Genomic DNA, 18,973 nt, shown 5'->3' on the forward strand with positions numbered 1-18,973 from the left:
CTTTATATGCTTAGGTTAAGTCTTTTGAGGCCTTTCTCAATCAACATTCCCCTGATCACACTATTATTACCTTGCCATTTGTTAGTTAATCTTTCAGTTATTTTAAAGCAATCAGCCTGAAAACTTCTTTGAAAGAGACGTATCTTTGACATACCTATATCCTTTCATGGCACTGAGCATAGCACCTTGTTCAAAGAAAGTACCTAAGGTTTGCAAACATTTACTGAATACCTAAATTTACTGAATACCTAACAAGTAGCAGATATTAGTAAGCACTAGACAAATATTTGTTAATCAAATACACTCTCTTGTAACCTGATTACCCCTACACTAGCACACATTTGTATCATTCTAATCTTGGAGATACCACTACAGCACTTTTATTTACGTGTGCATAGGTGCCACCTGCATGCAAGCGGGGTGGGGGAGGGAGAGGGAATGTGCATGCATGCCAGTCCTGGGGCTTGAAGTCAGGGCCTGAGCACTTTCCATGAGCTTTTTTACTTAGGGCTAGCTAGCACTCTACCAGTTGAGCCACAGCTCCACTTCCAAGTTTTTCAGTTATAGTTAAGAGTCTGCTAGACATTGCTGCCTGGGCTGGCTTGGAACTATGATTCTCAGATCACAGCCTCCTAGGACGATAGATATGAACCACTGGTGCCTGGCTCTTTACAGGTGTCCACAAGGCTGGGACACCTGGTAAAACTGGGTTCTAGGAATCCAATTCTACCATTAAATACTTAACCAAATTGCTTAATATCTTAGGGCCTCAGATTTTTCATCTAATGGGTGTTTTGACAACACTAGATGACTTGCTTCTGCAAATATATATACTGAGCAGTAAAAAAAAAAAAACAGGGATTAACGTGGTCCCTTCATCAAAATACCAGATATAGACAAAATCTTATTTGTAAGTAGGCTTGATTTGTAATAAGGTATGAATTAGGATGGGGCTCTTAAGCACAAAAGGTATTTGCATTTCAGAAGATTCAGTGTACGTATTAGCATCATCCCATGGTACCATAACTCCTCCAGAGTTATTACCTAAGTATCCTTGAGGGGAAGGGCACATTTTAACAATCCAGAAGAAGACAAAGTATCAGGCATGTGAGCTCACATCTAGCCATGAGGCAATATACTCCATGTCCTTTAAATGCTCTATGTAAGATCTCGCCCCCAAAATTGAACATTCAAAAAAAAAGAGAGAGAGAAACAGTTGAAGAGATGAAAGATTAAGTCCCACTAGTTAGTCCCTTGAAGGCAGAATCTGTGTTCTATTCATAAAACCCTTTGACCCTCCTCATCACCAAAACTGTGGAATACAATAAAGTTAAATAAATACTATTTAACAGATTTACAGTCTCTTCATTATTCCCTCTTTACTTTCAAAGTACCATTTTACTAACGTTTAAATTCTTCTTCCAGGAATGAAATATTTTATTTATGGATATTTTATGTCTACCTCAAAAGATACCACCATGCATTAAAACAAGATGACACCATGCTACATGCACAGTCACCCATGCAAGTCCTAGATCAATGAACAGAGATCTGATAGAATTCATTGGGGAAATTTTTGGAGAAATCACTGCAGACCACTGACTTCAATCACCATCCAGTGTAAGTGAACAACCAAAACCACCAGGTAGCTGCAAAACCCAATAGCTTGAGCAAAAGAAGATCATAGAACTTAGTAAACTCAGAAGAAAGGAGCTCGGATGGAGGAAATTTTTTTCTTATAAAAGAACTCAGAGGGTTAGTTACTTTTCACACATATGCTGAGATCAGAAAAGAAGAGAGAATAAGCATGATCACAACACAGTGAAAACCCAGAACTGCCATGAATAAGTTCCACGATGAAGCTAGTTCATCAAGGCCAAAGAATAGTTCAGAAAAAATGGCTCCAAGAAAGAAAGAAGGCCGGGAATTTGGCCTAATGGTAGGGTGCTTGCCTAGCATGCACGAAGACCCGGGGGTTTGATTCCTTGGTACCACATACTTAGAAAAAGCCGGAAGTGGTACTCAAGTGGTAGAGCTCTAGCCTTGAGAAAGTCCAAGGACAGTGCTCAGGCCCTGAGCTCAAGCCCAGGACTGGCAAAAGAAAAAAAAAAAAAAAGAAAAAGAAAAAGAAAGGAAATCCCACAGAACAGAGAGTGAGAAGCTGTTTAAACATGAGGCTATAGTGAAGACATATTACCCTCTGTCACATAGAAGAACCTAGAAGAACTGCCAGCTATTCAAGTGGCATGAACAGGAGGATCACAGTTCTGGACCAGACTAAAGCTAGCAATATCCTTTCTCCAGAAAACAAGGCTATGAGCCAGACACAATGGATTATGCCTGTAATTCTAGCTACTCAGGAGGAAGCCATCTGAGAATCATGGGTTGCCCAAGAAAAATATCAGTGAGATCCCCATTTGAAACAATGAGCTGGTGAGTCAAGGCTATCCCTCAACAAAGACACAGATATCTGAAAAAAGCAAAATAAAAAAGGATGCGGTGTGGCCCTGAGTTCAACCCCCAGTATCACCACCACTCTATTTCAAAAGCAAGCTGGAGTTAATGCTCATGTCTATAATCCTAGTTACTCAAGAGGCTGAAATCTGAGGATGAAGGTTCAAAGCAGCCTGAGTAGACAAATCCAAGTTTCTCTTATCTTCAACTATGAACTGGAAGATTAACTGGAGGTACAGCTCAAATGGTTCGGTGCCAAACTTGAGGGAAAAAAATCCTGAATTCAAGCTCCAATACCAGTAACTCCCTTTCCAGTGGTGCACACCTGTATTACCAGCTGTGCAAGAGGCTGTCTGGCTCAAGTGCCTAGAAAACATAAGGCCATGAGCTCAAACCCAGTCTGCCAAGAGATACAATTGGGGGGTGGGGGTGGGGTGAGTAACTGAAAACCTTGGGAACACAGGCTAACAGATGTGACTCAGTAGTAGAGCACTTGTCCCTATATTTTATCCCCAGCAACATTCCCCTCCTCCTCCCCAAAGAAAATATATATATGCTGCAGAAGAAACAACTGATTATTTCAAATCTAAGTTTTTTAGTTCACTGACTTTTATATTTTAAGCAACTGGGTTAAGTTCCATAACTTTGTAGCCATCAACAAACTTTCTAGTTTTGGTCTTGAATTTGTTCTGTTTTAAGGTTCTATGATTTGGTAAATAATGCTTTTTTTTGCTTAAGGCTAGCACTTTACCACTTGAGCCACAGCTCCACTTAATTGGAGTTAGGAGTCTCATGGACTTTTCTGCCTGGACTAGCTTCAAACCATGCTCCTCAGAACAGCTAGGATCACATTCACGAGCCACCAACACCCAATTGTATACTGCTTTTTATGCCATGGTTTTTGTAGATGGATGACACAGCTATCAGTTTTGATCTCAAAAGTGTTTTTGTTTGGGGCTGGGAGTTTGGCCTAGTGGTAGAGTGATTGCCTAGCATCGACCTGGGTTCGATTCCTTGGTACCACATGCATAGAAAAAAGCTGGAAGTGGTGCTGAGGCTCAAGTGGTAGAGCTCTAACCTTGAGAAAGTCCAAGGACAGTGCTCAGTCCCTGAGCTAAGGCCCAGGGCTGGCAAAAAAAAAAAAAAAAGTGTTTTTGTTTTTTGAGATACTGGGAGTGAACTCAGGGTTGTGTTGCTAACTAGTGCTCTACCACTTGAGCCATGCCTCTGACCCTGATTCTGGAGGGTTATTTTGAAGATGGGAGTCTTACAAGACTTTTTTAGCCAGAGGTAGATGTCTTCAAATCACAATCTTCTGGATTGCAGCTGTGTGAGTAGCTAGGATTGTAGGTATAAGCCACTGGTGTCCAGCCAAAGTAATTTATTTCTTATCTTCTCGGCCTCTCATCATTGGGCAGCAATCTTTCTACTCTCACTTCCATGCACTGATACTCTTAAAATTACATGTGTGCTTTCTGGAGCAGGATGAATATCTCTACTTCCATATTGGACATGTGAGTCATTGATACCTGGTCTCTTGAGTGTTCTATACTTCGTTACTAGGCAGCATTTGCTAATATTGTTGACCACATGGTCCATAAGGACAATGTCCTTATTAAGTTCCTAGCAACGGTTAAGATGCCTTCCTCAACATCTAACATTTATTTGAATGCATTGTATTTTGAAAGTGGAGCCAATCCTTCTACAGATAGAGTGAGGATTGTTTTTATCTTTAAATGTTAGTCACATGCTCAGTTTGAAACTTCTCTATGTAAGGATGTTTTGTTGTTTCAGACCCATGGGTACAGAATCAGAGGTGTTATTGCTTTAAAAAGTGCCTAGCTAGGTAGTAGTCCCTGGAGATCAGACTGTTTACACCTCTAGGTGTGCACTGTGGTATTCACTTAAGTCTGCTGTTTGGTTTTTTTAAGAAGGGGCTTTTTATTATGAATATATATGGAGCAGGGAATGTGCCTTAGCTGTAAAGTGCTTGCCTAGCATGTACAAAGCACTGAGTTCGATTCCTCAGCACCCCATAAACAGAAAAGGCCGTGCTAGTCTTAAGTAAAAGCAGCTCAGGAACAATTACCATGCCCTGAGTGCAAGCGCCAACACTGGCAAAAAAAAAAAAAAAAAAAAAAAAAAAAAAAAAAATAAGGTGTATGTATTAATGGGGTCCCATACATACACTATACTTATATACTTATACAATGTATACTATTCAAATCAGTTTAGACTTGTTTTTCTTCTCAAACTTTCAAACTCTTTGTGGGCAGACATTTATCAATTCATTGTGATAAAAACATTCAAAAATACTTCTAGCTTTTAAAAATGTACTGAACATAATTATTATCCCCAGGCAATGTCTTAATACAATGACCAACTTTTCTATCTTTTGCATTAAACTGCCTGAGAATCTAGTTTTAGTTCTTCCATCCTCTTTACCCAACTACTTTGATGCCAAATAATTCTACCAAAACTATTTTAATGTTTTTATTTCACACGCGCTCCTTAGTCTTCTTAAGGAATCATGTGAGCTGAATTTTGGCCACAATTTTCTAATTCACAGTTTATTTTCTCAACTTGCTTCTTAGCCATTCAAGCTGTATTATAACCTATTCCAGAAATTTCTAACTAAAATGTTTTCCAGAGCAAATCAATTAAAAGCATTTACCTAAAAACAAGTGAGGGCCAGCAAGCAACCTGATTATTAAAAGAGGCCACGTAGCCTGGGTTTGAAATCAGGCTCCTTCATACTCAGTAGGTGGGTGGCTTGGGTAAATGAACTATTCAGTCCCAATTTCTCACTATAAAATGAGAATAAGCACTAAAATGAAATTGTCTAATAGACTGAGTTTGTATCTGTAAAGTAGTTGAGCCTGTCAGCCAAATGTTCTACCATTGAGATACATCACCAGTCTTGTACAGTACTTGAAATGAAGCCTGGCACAAAAATAACATAAATGCTCATTACACGATTTAAAAAAAAAAACTGTCAATTCAGCTGGGGGCTGACTTCTGTAATCTTAGCTACTCCAAAAGATCTCTGTTCAAAGACAGCCCAGGCAGAAGCATCTAAAGACCCTTATCTCCAATTAACTGTGGCTCAAGCACTAGCTATGAGCAAAAAGAGGTCAGGGACAGAGCTCAAGCCCTGAGTTCAAGCCCCAGGACCAGCACACATGCTCATACACGCATGTGCACGCACATGCGTACACACGCACACACGCGGGCGCGCGCGCACGCGCACACACACACACACACACACACACACACACACACACACACACACACACACAAAGTTGACAATTCAGTAGTGGACCTCTGCAGTTTGGCCACAAAGTAGACTTCAAATCTGTGTGGGAATGCACATGTACACTGGTCCTGAAGCTTGCACTCAGGGTCTGGGCACTCACAGTCTCTTAGCTTTTCCACTCAAGGCTGACACATTACTACTTAAACCACACCTCCACTTCCAGTTTTTTGCTAGTTAACTAGAGGAGATAAAAGTCTCATGAACTGAGCCGAGAGTTTGGCCTAATGGTAGAGTGCTTGCCTAGCATGCACAAAGACCCGGGTTTGATTCCTTGGTACCACACACATAGAAAAGGCGGAAGTGGTGCTGAGGTTCAAGTGGTAGAGCTCTAGTCTTGAGAAAGTCCAAGGACGGTGCTCAGGCCCTGAGCTCAAGCCCAGGACTGGCAAAAAAAAAAAAAAAAAAAAAAAAAAAGTCTCATGAACTTTCCTGCCTGGGCTGGCTCAGTCACTTGAGTAGCTAGGATTATAGGAATGAGCCACCAGCATCTAGTCAAAAAATTTTAAGACCTGCAAATGACTCTGTAAAATTAATCATTTCAGGAAGATACATTCATATTCCAGGGATATCATCAGTACTAAAAACAGTCTGGGAAGAGCCTTTTTATGAGCCACATTTTTTTAAAAAGTAGGCAAAAATTCTTACTCTGCAGTCACATTTTTTATTTATGCTTCCTCACTGTTATTATCCAGTATTTTTATTCTAATTTTATTCATCAGATTTATAACCCTTTTTTAAAACCAAATTATCTACAAAAACAAAAATATGCTATCACTGCAAATAATCACAAGACCAGTTCAGACAATGAGTTCAGCCAGCCTCAAGTTACATTGGGAGGATATATTCAGTCTGTCATTTGAAACTATGTAACAGGAGATATGGCCATGGAAAGTTAGCCAATAGGAAAAGATACTGCTAAAAGAATGCTTATATGGTAGATCTACAGTCTTCTGAAGGTGGACAGATAATTGAGTACCCATTGCTCTTCCTAATCTTCCCTTACTATTATATCTCTTACCGGTAGACTATGAGTCTTAAAATTATAACTTTTACATCAGACATCATATACTATGTGACCTTCAGATATTTAACAACCAACTATCAACTCAGTTGGTTTAAACCAGCCTGTCCAAAATGCCTTATCTACAAGGAAACAATTCTTGGTAGTGGTGAGAAAATCCATTTTATATGATAGTTGATAGTGTCTTCTTGTTTACAAAGATGGAATAGATTGACTAGGTTTGTAATCCCATGCAGATAATGCATGCTCTTTTTACCAAAATTCTTCAGATAATGTATGCTCTTTTTACCAAAATTCTTCTTTTTCTCCAAAAAGTGATATTTACAGAATTAACTTTCAAAGCCAATCATAAATAAGGTCTCCCTTTTTGTCCTATCAAATCTCTTTTTCTATCTTAGGGAGTTTTTAGAAACTTACATCAAAAGAAATTTTAAGGACTAGGAAGCGTAGTTCAAATGGTAATGCCTGCCTAGCAAATGCAAGGCTGACTTCAAACCTCGCTATTGAAAAATTGTTATTATTATTCAGTAATCAAACTGATCTGAGAATTAGTTTAAACCATTCTGTAGATTTCACAAAAGCAAGATGTGTTTTATTGAAGTGTCTATTCTTTCAAATTCTCCTTAATCAACTTCAATTTATTTAACTAAAAGTCAAAACTGCTAGAGACAGACAGCTTTCACCTGTAATTCTAGCAACGCAGGAAGCTGAGATCTGAGGACAGATGTTTGAAGCCATCCAGGAGAGTAAAGTCTGAGATTCTTCACTAAGCTATCAAAAAAGCTGGAAATGTGCTATGGGGTCAAGTGGTAGAGTGCTAGCCTTGAGCAAAAGAAGTTCAGGGACAGAACCCAGGCCCTGAGCTCAAGCCCCAGGACTGACATAGACAAACAAACACACACACACACACACACACACACACACACACACACACAATTCAAAACTGTGCTATAGTCAGCACACTCCTATAATCTAGCTACTCAGGAAATTGAGATCTTTGGATAGCAGTTCAAGGCTAGTCCAGGCAGGAAAGTTTATGGGACTCAACTACAATTGGCAATCCAAAAGCTAGAAGTGGACTGGTAGCTCAAGTGGTATAGGACACCAGACTCAAGCTTAAAAAGCTAAGAGACAGCACCCATGCCCTGAGTGCAAGCACCAGTGCTAATATACACACGCACACACACACACATGCATATGCACACGCACACACACACACACAGACAAATTGATCTACAGATGTAGCAGTTTCTATCTGGCAGATTCTGGCCAACTTCTATTAAGGACTCCCTATATGTTTGTTTTTGGTTTGTTTACTCCTTGTCAGATTTTTAATAAAAATATTAAAATTATTATTTAATAATAATTCAGTAAAGACTCCTCTTATTCAGTGGCCTTTTGCTTCTTTTCCCTGTGTCTTAATGGTGCATTTCACCCATCAACTTCATGATTTAGCAAAAACATCACTCTCTTAAGTGCACTAAAACCAATGTGTTTCATCGGATAAAATAACCAGTCACCCATGAACAAAGGTCAGAGTAAGATTTTTCTCATAGCTGGATAATTCCTCCATGAGTTTGATAAAAAAAAAAAATACTGAACAAATCATTACTAGCTTCTGGCATAGCTTTTCCAAGTCAAATTTTCTGCCTTACTTTCCAAGCTCAGAAAGGTATCAAAAAAAAAAAACAAAACACAGTAACAACAAAAAAATAACATCGCAAGATTAAAGAAACCCTGAGCCTAGAAATGTAAGAAAGCAGCACCCATCACCATTTGGGCTAAACCCAAGTATAAATCAACTATGCTCTACCTACGGTTCAATCCCCCCATCCCGCAAAAGGCGACTATAGGCTGGGTCACAACTGCAGGTAGTAAATGTTCTGAAATGCGCATGTATGAGCGCCACAGGGATGAAATGGAATGACCATTAATGAAAAAGAGCCCTCACTTTCGTGAACAGAGCTAACAACAACAATAAAAAGAAAGAACAAGAGGACTAGGAGCCCAAGCACCTGGAACCTGGAGGTGACACTCTGCCCGAATTCCGGGGGTGGAGAGGTCGCAGATCGGGGCGGACGTGGACAGCTCCCCCGCCCCACGAAGGGAAAGAGGAGCCGAGAGAGCAAAACCCGGGGGATGGGAGAGGGTGCTGCGGGCGGGCGGGCGGGGCGCGCCGCTGCCACCTCCAGCCGGGTCCCTGGCGACGCCACCCGCGCCCGCACCCACGGCGCCACGTCCCGGCCTCCGTCCCCACGCCGGGCACTTCCTCCGGGGCTGGCCCGCTGCCTGGCAGGCGCTCCCGGTGGGCCGCACCTCGACCCACGGTGGGCCGGGCCGGGCCGGGGATGGGGGGCAGTTGGAGCGGTTGGAACAGTTGCACCCCAAGCCTCTCCGCGTCAGAACCCGGTCTTCTCCGGGACCGGAGGAGCCGCCTCAGACACCGCCCCCGGCCGCGAAGGGCTCCCCGGGCCCAGGGCCTCGGCGCCGCCGCCCCGGGCCTTCGGGGAGCGGCCCCTCACAGCCAGCTCACCTCCAGTGTGTCAAAAGCGCATGTTCGCCACCGCTCGACCCACGTCTCCGCTCCGCTGGCCTGGCCAGGCCCGCCCCGCCGCTCGGCTCTGTTCGAGTCGGCAGCCCCGCCGAGCTCCACCACACGGACCTCCGCGCCCGGCTCCTCCCCGACACGTCAGGGGCTGCCTGGGTGTCCGAGGCCATTCTGTGACGCACGGGGGCGGGGCTCCGAGCATGCGCGGGAGAGCCGGGGGCGGGCCGGGCGGGGTTGCGGGGAAACGTGCGTCACAGGGAGGCGGGCCTCGGGCCGACGCGCTGACGTGAGCCGGCCGGCGTCCTTCTGCGCGGCTGCTTCCGGATCCCGGCCAGGGCGGCGTGGCCAGGCCCTTGGGTTTTCTAGAAACGGAGTCATTGGGAGCGTGGTGCCCTAATGGGGCGGAGGGGCTTCTGACTCAAAAAGAATAGGCAACTAAACTGTCCAAAGAGTGGACCGATTCTGTTGTCTCCTGTAGGACACGGTAGTTGTAAAGTCCGTGCTCCATGCATTGGGGGTGTGGGGTTTACTGGATAAACCACGACGTGTAGGACACACCTCAAGGTGAGCCTAGGAAACCCGCTTTTCTGGAAGGTGGAAACAGAAGCAATGGGAGATGGATTGCCATTGAAGATCAGAGAGGTATTAATGGGGTCTGTAAGAAGAAGAGTACCTGAATTAAATTCCAAAGACGTCTCGATTGAGGGTGGGGGTGGGCAGGACAGTAGTAATTCACCGTTTTTTTTGAGGAGGGGGTGGTTTATGGGCTTGAACTCTGGGCCTGGGCTCTGTTCCTGAGCTCTGCAGCTCAAGACTACCGCCCTACTCGTGAGTCACAGCCTCATTTCCCCTTTTCTAGTGATTAATTGGAGATGAGTCCCACGGACTGGAGCCGGCTGAGAACCTCGATCCTCAGATCTCAGCCTCCTGAGTAGCTAGGATTACAGGCGAGAGCCACTGCACCCGGCTAGTAATTCATTTGTGTTTGTGCGGTTTTCCATACTACAGCAGTGCCAAGTACTTTGTTCTGTATTATTTTATCTTCCCCATGACCCTGCAAGAAAAGGGAATGTGGTTCCCATTTTTGCAAAATGAGGAATCCCCAACAAGAAGCTACCCAAGGTAACTCAACTAAACAAAGGAGGATTTCATGATCCAAACTCACCCATTCTGAGTTGTCTGACTCCAGAAACTACACCAGTGAATTATCCATTACTACACCAACATGCAAAAAGCAGAGTTCTGCTTGGCACTAGAGGATCACACCTATAATCCTTAGCGGTTCCAGAAGCTGTGATCTGAGAATCCTGCTCAAAATCAGCTTGGGCAAACAAGGACATGAGACTATCTCCAATTAACTTGCAAAAAGCCAAAACTGGAATGCCATCCTGAACAAAAAAAAAGTCAAGCAACAGCATGATGACCTGAGTCCAAGCTTCAGTTCTAGCACATGGAAGAGGGCTGGGCCCTGGTGGCTCACACCTGTAATTCTAGCTACTCTAGAAGCTGAGATCTGAGTGTAAAAGCCAACCTGGTCAGGAAAAGTCCATAGACTCTTACCTCCAGTTAACCACAAAATGCCCAAAGTGGAGCCATGGCTCACATGGTAGTGTGTGTTAACCTTGAGAAAAAGAGCTCAAGAACAGTGCCAAAGCTCCAAATTCAAGCTCCAGCACAGTCACAAGAAAGGTGAGGTAGAAGAGAATTAATGGCTATTGGACTAAAGCACTGTGCCACGTGCTTTCTTTACCTATATTATCTCATTCATATATATACTAAAACATGGAAAAACTAAGGTTTAAACCCATTCAGGCCTTTTTCAGTTTTGAATTTGTCCAGCATCTTCAGACATCTTATAAACTCAGGCTGTCTGTTTCCCAGAGGAGCTGCTCTCAGACTGATGAAATCTCAGACAGGGAGATGATTCATAAAGACCTTCCCGAAACCTGGTACCAAGGTGGAATATATACCCACTCCTAGAGGAAACCATAAGTGAAGGCTGTAGCTCTTATCCTGTCTTCTGGTTGAAGTACTAAGAAACACAGGTCATCTAATGGCTAACCAAGCCCCTCTGAAAATGTTGGTGTCATCTTCCAGGGTGATGCCCCTCCTACAGTCAAAGCTGAAGTCAGACAGTTCCATCTTTTTTTTTTTTTTTTTAGGTTTGGACCAGAACTCCAACTTAATACTTGCCACTTTCACTCATTGGCTAACACTACCAACTGAGCTACAACCCTCGCCCCTGTGAATGTTTAGGCTTCGCTATGCAAAGCCCTGGAGATTTCAAAGACCATACACTGATCTTTCCTACATGTTGATTGAGCTTCTTCTCTAGAAATGAGAGCGCTAAAGAGGGCAACAGCAAACTTTACCCCATCACCAGCTCCTTATATGCCAAATCCAGGGAAAACAGTTCAACCAAGATAGGGGGCCAGCTCAAAAGAACACAGAAGCTGGTCTTGGTAGCCAAAATAGCAGTCAATGAGATGAGGAAGCTCATGAGTTCAACATCAGCCTACACTACCCTTGCAGGAGTATGCCTGTAGTAATAGAGCACTTGCCTAGCAAGTTCAAGACCCTGACTACAGGTAACTAACACATACACACACATGAACTACACACACATAAAAGACCTGCAGATAGGGATAAGGGAAACTACAAACACCATCTTAGAAATACTCTTATGAGAAAATAAAGACTTGTCTCTTTTTTGTTTTTCATTCTCTCAGTTGTTTTTTACTCTTTGAACTTAGCTCTAAGTGATGAGAATAAAAACATAAAAAATGAAAAGAGTATGCTCTGGGCACTGGTGGCTCATACCTGTAATCCCAACTACTCAGGAGGCTGAGATCTGAGAAGCTTGTTTCAAAGCCATTCTAAGCAGGAAAGTCCATGAGAGTCTTCTCTCCAATTAGCCACCAAAAAACCAGAAGTGGACCTGTGGTTCAAAGTGGTAGAGTGCTAGCCTTGAGCAGAAAAGCTCAAGGATTTTATTTAGGCCCTGGGATCAAACCTCACAACTGACAGAAAAAAGAAAAGAAAAAAGGATAAGCAATCCAAACTCTCCCAAACTCTGTGATATAGCGCACAGAAACAGAGGTTCCACCACTGGAAACAGTGGAGGGCAATCAGTTTCTTTAGGGGAGGTCTGAGTACAAGTTCAAACTCTAGCTAACTCTTACTAGCTCCATTAGCTGTAATTTGACCATATCACAAACTCACCAATGGTGACACGTGACATTTCTGTGATGTGATACCTGTAACTGAGGTAAGCAAACACTTCAAAACATACACTAGTGGGATGGGGGATACACACCTATAAGCCCAGCACTTGGTAGGGTAAGACCAGAGGCTCTCGAGTCAACATGGGCTACATAGGAAGACCTTGCCTCAAAAGAAAAATTAAACCAAGCACCAGTGGCTTCTACCTATAACCCTAACTACTCAGGAGGCTGAGATCTGAGAATCATAGTTCAAAGCCAGCCCAGGCAGGAAAGTCCATGAAACAGCTCTGATTAACCAGCAAAAGGCTGGAAGTGAAGCTATGGCTCAAGTGGTAGAGCATTAACCTTCAGCACAAAAGCTCAAAGTCAGCTCCCAGGCCCTGAGATTAAACCCTAGGACTGGCACATAAAAAGAAAAAAATCAATGGCTTGTTTTTTTATCAGGGTTATGGGCATAGATGAGCCAACCCCCCCCCCAAAAAAAAAAGGTTATTCAGAGGCTGGCTAGGTGCTAAGGATTATCTGCGATGCCCACCAATGTCATACCAACCCCTTCAGCTCTGCATGCATATATTTGAAACAGTCTCCTGCCTTAAATGAAATCTCCAAAACAATTGGCACATTTCTGCCAATGATATTATCATTCTAGTCACCGAGGCCCAAAGCTGTCATCAAATCTCCCATAATTATCCCCTTACCCAGCTTCCATTTCTCTCATGCAATCATCAAACTTCAATGACTCTCCCTTGATTGTACATTCATTCATTTCCCAGTTCTTTCTTCATGAATCTTTCCCAGTCATCTCTCTCATTTATCTGTCTCTCACTCCTCAAACTTCTCTCTCTCAACTTGGAGTGTGTGTGTACAATACTAAGGCTTCCTTTTTTTTTTTTTTTTGGCCAGTCCTGGGATTTGAACTCAGAGCCTGGGCACTGTCCCTGGGCTTCCTTTGCTCAACCACTTGAGCCACAGCACAACTTCTGGCTCTGTCTGTTTATATGGTATTGAGGAATGGAACCCAAGGTTTCATTCATGCTAAGCAAGAACTCCAGCACTAAGTCACATGCCGGGCCCCCATCCCTCAGGTTTTTTTTGCTCAAGGCTAGCACTCTACCACTTTGAATCACAGCTCTACTTCCAGCTTTTTGGTGGTTAATTGGAGATAAAAATCTCGTGGACTTTCCTGCCAGGCCTGGCTTTGAACTGTCACCCTCAGATCTCAGCTTCCTGAATAGCTAGGATTACAAGCATGCGCCACTGGTGCCTGGCTCCTGAGCCTTTGGCAGTCTCATTCATAAACTATCTCCTCCAGGAAGCTGCCCCTGATACCCCAAGTCCCAAAGTAAACACTTTTTTCTCCAACTCCAAGTAGAGTCATACACAGTTCAGAAACTTAGTAAGCAAATTCTCTGCCACATGCCCATGTATCTGCTGGAGCTTGTCCTGTTTCTTCCCCAGACACTTACCTGACCAGTGGACTTCCTCCCAATCTGGAACTTGTCGATTTCCTGGCTGCAGAATCTCTGGCCTACCAAGTTCCAGGGTTCACTATCAGCCCTGGCTCCTACACCCAACAGAGAAGCAGCCCTCCCTTCAAAGGATGGCTGACAGCTAAGTGCTAATTTGGCTAACACCTGGCAACCCTAAGAGCTGTTGACATCACACCTACCTAAACAATGTGACTGTCCCTGGAGAAAAAAAAAGAATGATACCTGTTCACATACCTTTACACAGACAAGGTGGCACTGATTCTCTACCCACAAACAGGACTAATGAAATGACAGGGTTGAAAAGAAATAGGGTGTTTCTTGACAGCCTGCACAGGTTGTATCAGGAAATTTCAGTCATTCATTAGCCAATGCGTGGAAGTTACCAGGACCAAAGATACCAGGAGCAAAGTTCATGTACACAACTGTTCCACAAACAGTGCCTAGACTTCTTAGCCCCAGGAATTGAACAATTAACAAAAGAAGCCAAATTCCTTCCTCCTTGCAAGTTTTCTAAAAACATGAAGAAATAAGTACAAAGGTGGGGGGGGGGAGGATGAACAAATGCTGATACCAGTGGCTCACTCCAGAAATCCCAGATACTCAGGAAATTGAGACCTGAGGATCACAGTTTAAAACCAAGCCTGGCAGGGAAGTCCATAAGACCCTTATCTCTAAATAACCATGGAAAAACCAGAGGTAGAAAGCTGGGTGCTAAGGACAACAATCACTCATTAGATGGCTTTTGTTTCTATATCCTGGAGGTCCTTTCATTTAGTGTCATACTATATGGCCTTAGGTATCTAGGTTTTGTTCTATTGTAAACCTCTGCTAGGAGAGCCCAAGGTTTCTACTGATTATGACAAATGAGGGAAACCATTGATTATTGTCCTTAATGTACTATGTTATCTCTCATCTCTTTTGCTGTCCCTTGGTTATCTCATATTGTTACAGTATTTCACCTTGTTATCTGATATATTGTATATATGCGTATTTGGTTATTTGAAATAGGATAGGGAAGGGGGAAAAACAAGATGAAGGGGAGGGGGTCGGGGGAGGGAAATGGGGACCAAGACATGAGAAAGGGTATCAATGTTTGTGAAGTAATGCACCTTCTATCTGGTGAATATAATGTAACCCTTCTATTAATCACAATAAAAAATATATGGAAAAAAAAAGAAAGCTGGGTGCTGTGGCTCATGCCTGTAATCCTAGCTATTCAGGAGGCTGAGATCTGAGGATCAAAGCCAGCCCAGGTACAAAAGGTCCTGAGACTCTTATTTCCCAATTAACCTCCAGAAAATGGGAACTGTGGCTTGACTCAAGGGTAAGGCGGTAGCCTTGAACCGAAGAGCTCAGGGATTGCGCCCAGGCCCAGGGGTAGGATGGTAGCCTTGAGCTAAAGAGCTCAGGGACAGCACCCAGGCCAAGTTCAAGCCCCATAACCCACCAAAAAAAGGGGGGGGCGGGTGTTTGGCCGTGTGGCAGAGTGCTTGCCTAGCATGTACGAAGAGCAGGGTTTGATTCCTCAGTACCACATACATAGAAAAAAAGCCAGAAATGAGTTGTAATTCAAGTGGTAGCATTCTAGCCTTGAAAAAGCCAAGGACAGTGCTCAGGCCCTGAGTACAAGCCCCAGGACTGGAAGAAAAAAAAAGGCTGAAGTTGTTTTAGTTGTTTTAAATTTAAAGTGGCATTGAGATAGCCTGACCTTTCTCTCTATTCCCAATATCTGGCATGTAGTAGGCATTTAACATTTATTGAATTAATAAAAATTTTAATGAATATTTTTAAGTTCTGCTACTTGCTTCTGCTGCTTTCTTGTTGTTTTCTCTCTCAGAGCACTTTTTAAATCTAGAACTTCAAAAAATAACATTTCACTTAAAAAGGCAATAAGAAGCAATTATTTGCCCCACCCCAAAAATATACAGGCAGATAACATATGGATGACATTGCATCTCCATCTTAATCAAACACACCCTATTCCATCTGTCTTCAAGTTCACTCAAAGTACAATGAGAAATAAGAGATTTCACCAAGAATCCATCCAACGTATGTGTGTCAGTTTAAAACATACTAGAGCTAGGTGCCAATGGATCATGCCTGTAGTCATAACTACTTAAGAGATCTAAGGATAGGGGGTTGAAGCCATCCTGGGCAGAAAAGTCCATGATACTTTCATCTCCAATTAGCCAGCAAAAAGCCAGAAGTAGAGCTGCAGTCGAATGATAGCCTCACAAGAAAAAGCTAAGGGATAGTGCCCATCCCTGAATTCAAGCTTTAATATCAGTAGCACAAAAATAATTTAAAAAAAGCCAAATAAGAGCATGAAGCCCTGAGTTCAAGTTCCAATACCAATACATACACCCTACAGGGAAGGAGAGAGGGAAGGGAAGGGAAAAGAAAAGGCCTTAGGATATATGAAGTGGCCTCATGTGACAACTTCAAATGAAATAGTATGTGATTAGCAATAAATATGTAATGAGTATTAGCAATGAAAATGTTTCCAATGTGCATTTTAATGAATAAAGTAGTTAACTCAATAAGGATTCTACCTTTGTGAAATAGGACAGACTATGCAATAAAAATAATATGGAAATATAGACACACAAAACTGTTAACAGTGGTCTTCTCTGGGAAATGAGATGGCAAACAAATCTCATCTTTTTCTTTTTCTTTATATCTGGTTGGTAACGGGGCCTGGTTACTCAAGGCCTGGATGCTGTTCCAGAGCTTTTGTGCTCAAGATTTGTGCACTACCACTTTGAGCCACAGTTTACTTCTGGTTTTCTGATGGTTAATTGGAGATAAAAGTTTCACTGCCTGGGCTGTCTTTGAACTGTAATCATCATATCTCAGCCTCCTGAATAGCAGGGATTACAGGCATGAGCCAGTGGCTCCCTGCTTATCTTCTTCTTTGTGTTTTAGTTTCTTTTCTGCACTTGATCAAAAATGTATTAAATGTGTAATTTTGGTAGCTTTTCTTGTTTCTTGACAATACTGTGAATTGCACTCAGTAAATCATGTTTGCTAGGCAGGTGCTTTACCACCTGAGCCATTGTCCAAGGCAGGTGCCAGAGGCTCACTCCTGTAATCCTAGCTACTCAAGAGGCTGAGATCTGAAGGTTGTGGTTCAAAGCCAGCCAGGACAGGAAAGTCCATTTGACCCTTATCTTCAATTAACCATCAGAAAATGAGAACTGAAGGTGTGGCTCAAAGTGGTAGAGCACTAGTCGAGCAAAAGAGCTCAGGAACAGGGCCCAAGCCCTGAGTTCAAGCCCCCACAACCTACCAAAAAAAAAGTACACACAAATTTAAACAAGCTAGATAATCTCTTCAACATTCTTTTCAAAAACTACATTATTTTTTACACCTATGGATTTAAAAACAAAACAAAAAACTTTTGAGCCAAGTGACTATCCAAGAATATATAAAAGTGACCTGGGTACAATGTTGTTCTACCAGAAAGGCTACTAATTCTGGCCAGGTATCTGTGGGTCATGCCTCTTATCCTAGCTACTCAAGAAGCAGAAATATAAGCTTTTTTTCCAGGCAAGCCTGGAAAAAAATGAATGAATAAATAAAAGTCTACAAGATCTCATCTCAACAGAAAACGCTGGGTCATATAGACCTGTCATGCCAAATTATGACAGGAAACATAAACAGGGGATTACAGCCCAGAATTCAAGGAAATTCAATTCGAGGAAAAGTGATATCCCATCTCCAAAATAATCAGAGCAAAAAGAAAAAAGAGTCATAACCAAGCGTAGAGGGCTGGGGACATTACTCACACAGTAGATCCTGCCTAGCTAATGCAAAGCCCTGAGTTTCAACTCCAGTAAAGCAGAAAAAAAAATACTTCTTTCTTTCTGTCTTGACTCCCTAATTATCCCAAACTGGTTAACATATATGCTGACCTAAAAATTCTAGCCTGCAATCTCTTCAACTTCAGGTGTTTTAAACACCTAATGACCAACAACATAATGATATTTCAAACATTAAATGGTAGAATTACCCAGAACATCAACAGTAGCTAAACTGGGATGTAAGAATTTTTTCTCTAGAAGAGACTATAGTCAAATGTTTTAAAGTCTCACAAAGAATCCCAGCTAACCAGGAGGCAGAAATTGGGAAGATCAGGGTTTGAGACCAGTCTAGGCGAGATAAAAGTGAGACCTCATCTCAGTCCGCAAGCCTGATGCTGTGGCACACATCTGTGACTACAGCTACAGGAGAGGCTGTAGGTAAAAGGATCGCGATCTGAGGCTGGCCCATGACAAAAGCACAAGACCCTATCTGAAAAATAACTAGAGCAAATAAGAGCTAGGGATATGACTCAAGAGTACCTGCTTGTGAAGTAACAGCTCTTGAATTCCTTCCTTGATAATGTATAGGAATATGACTATCTTTACATTATAATTGAATAGGCTAAAATGACAGATTCTGAGCTATCAGAGGGAACTCCATGTAACTGTATGATATGACTTGAGTCTTCATGTCCTCTTTGAAAATTACAATGTAAGAGTAGTTTTGTGGCTTGCTTTTTTTTTTTTTTTATCTATGTTTAGCTTTGTGGCTCAAGGCTGGCACCCTTCTACTTGAGCCACAGCTTCCACTTCCAGCTTTTTGGTGAGTAATCGGAGTTAATCTCACAGACTTTCCCACCTGAGCTGGCTTTGAACCATGATCCTCAGATCTCTGCCTCTTGAGTAGCTAGGATTACAGGTATGAGCCACAGATGCCCAACATATGGCCTTTTCATGGAAAACACTTTCTGCTCAAACTTTTTTATTCAAGAGTGTTCTTCTATTACAGAGGCAAATGTTAACTCCTAAATGCTGAACCTGCAAAACTGAAACACACTGGGTTTCATGGTAGTCGCAAGAGAACGCTCTTCTAGAAGAAGACATGACGCGTCCCTCT

General features: G+C 42.6%; 1 protein-coding gene and 1 long non-coding RNA gene across 4 annotated transcripts in view; one reads left to right on the plus strand and one right to left on the minus strand.

The window, feature by feature from the left end:
• The window catches only part of Ndel1 (nudE neurodevelopment protein 1 like 1), a 55,540-nt gene that overhangs the window by 28,822 nt on the left and 7,745 nt on the right, over positions 1-18,973 (minus strand). For 2 of the 3 annotated variants that reach the window (XM_090349587.1, XM_090349589.1), the window contains exon 1: positions 9,325-9,505. The exons of the other annotated variant lie outside the window; for it this stretch is intronic. The gene's annotated coding sequence lies outside the window, so the exon portion shown is untranslated. Of the gene's footprint in view, positions 1-9,324; positions 9,506-18,973 lie in introns of those variants that run through there. 3 annotated transcript variants of the gene reach the window in all.
• On the plus strand, positions 9,665-12,059 carry LOC150050963 (uncharacterized). Its single transcript, XR_016538405.1, has 2 exons — positions 9,665-9,981; positions 11,502-12,059. It is a non-coding gene; the product is annotated as an uncharacterized LOC150050963 (long non-coding RNA).

This window comes from Megascapheus bottae, chromosome 17 (assembly GCF_031878675.1).
Source record: "Megascapheus bottae isolate mThoBot1 chromosome 17, mThoBot2.hap1, whole genome shotgun sequence".
NCBI lineage: Eukaryota > Metazoa > Chordata > Mammalia > Rodentia > Geomyidae > Megascapheus > Megascapheus bottae.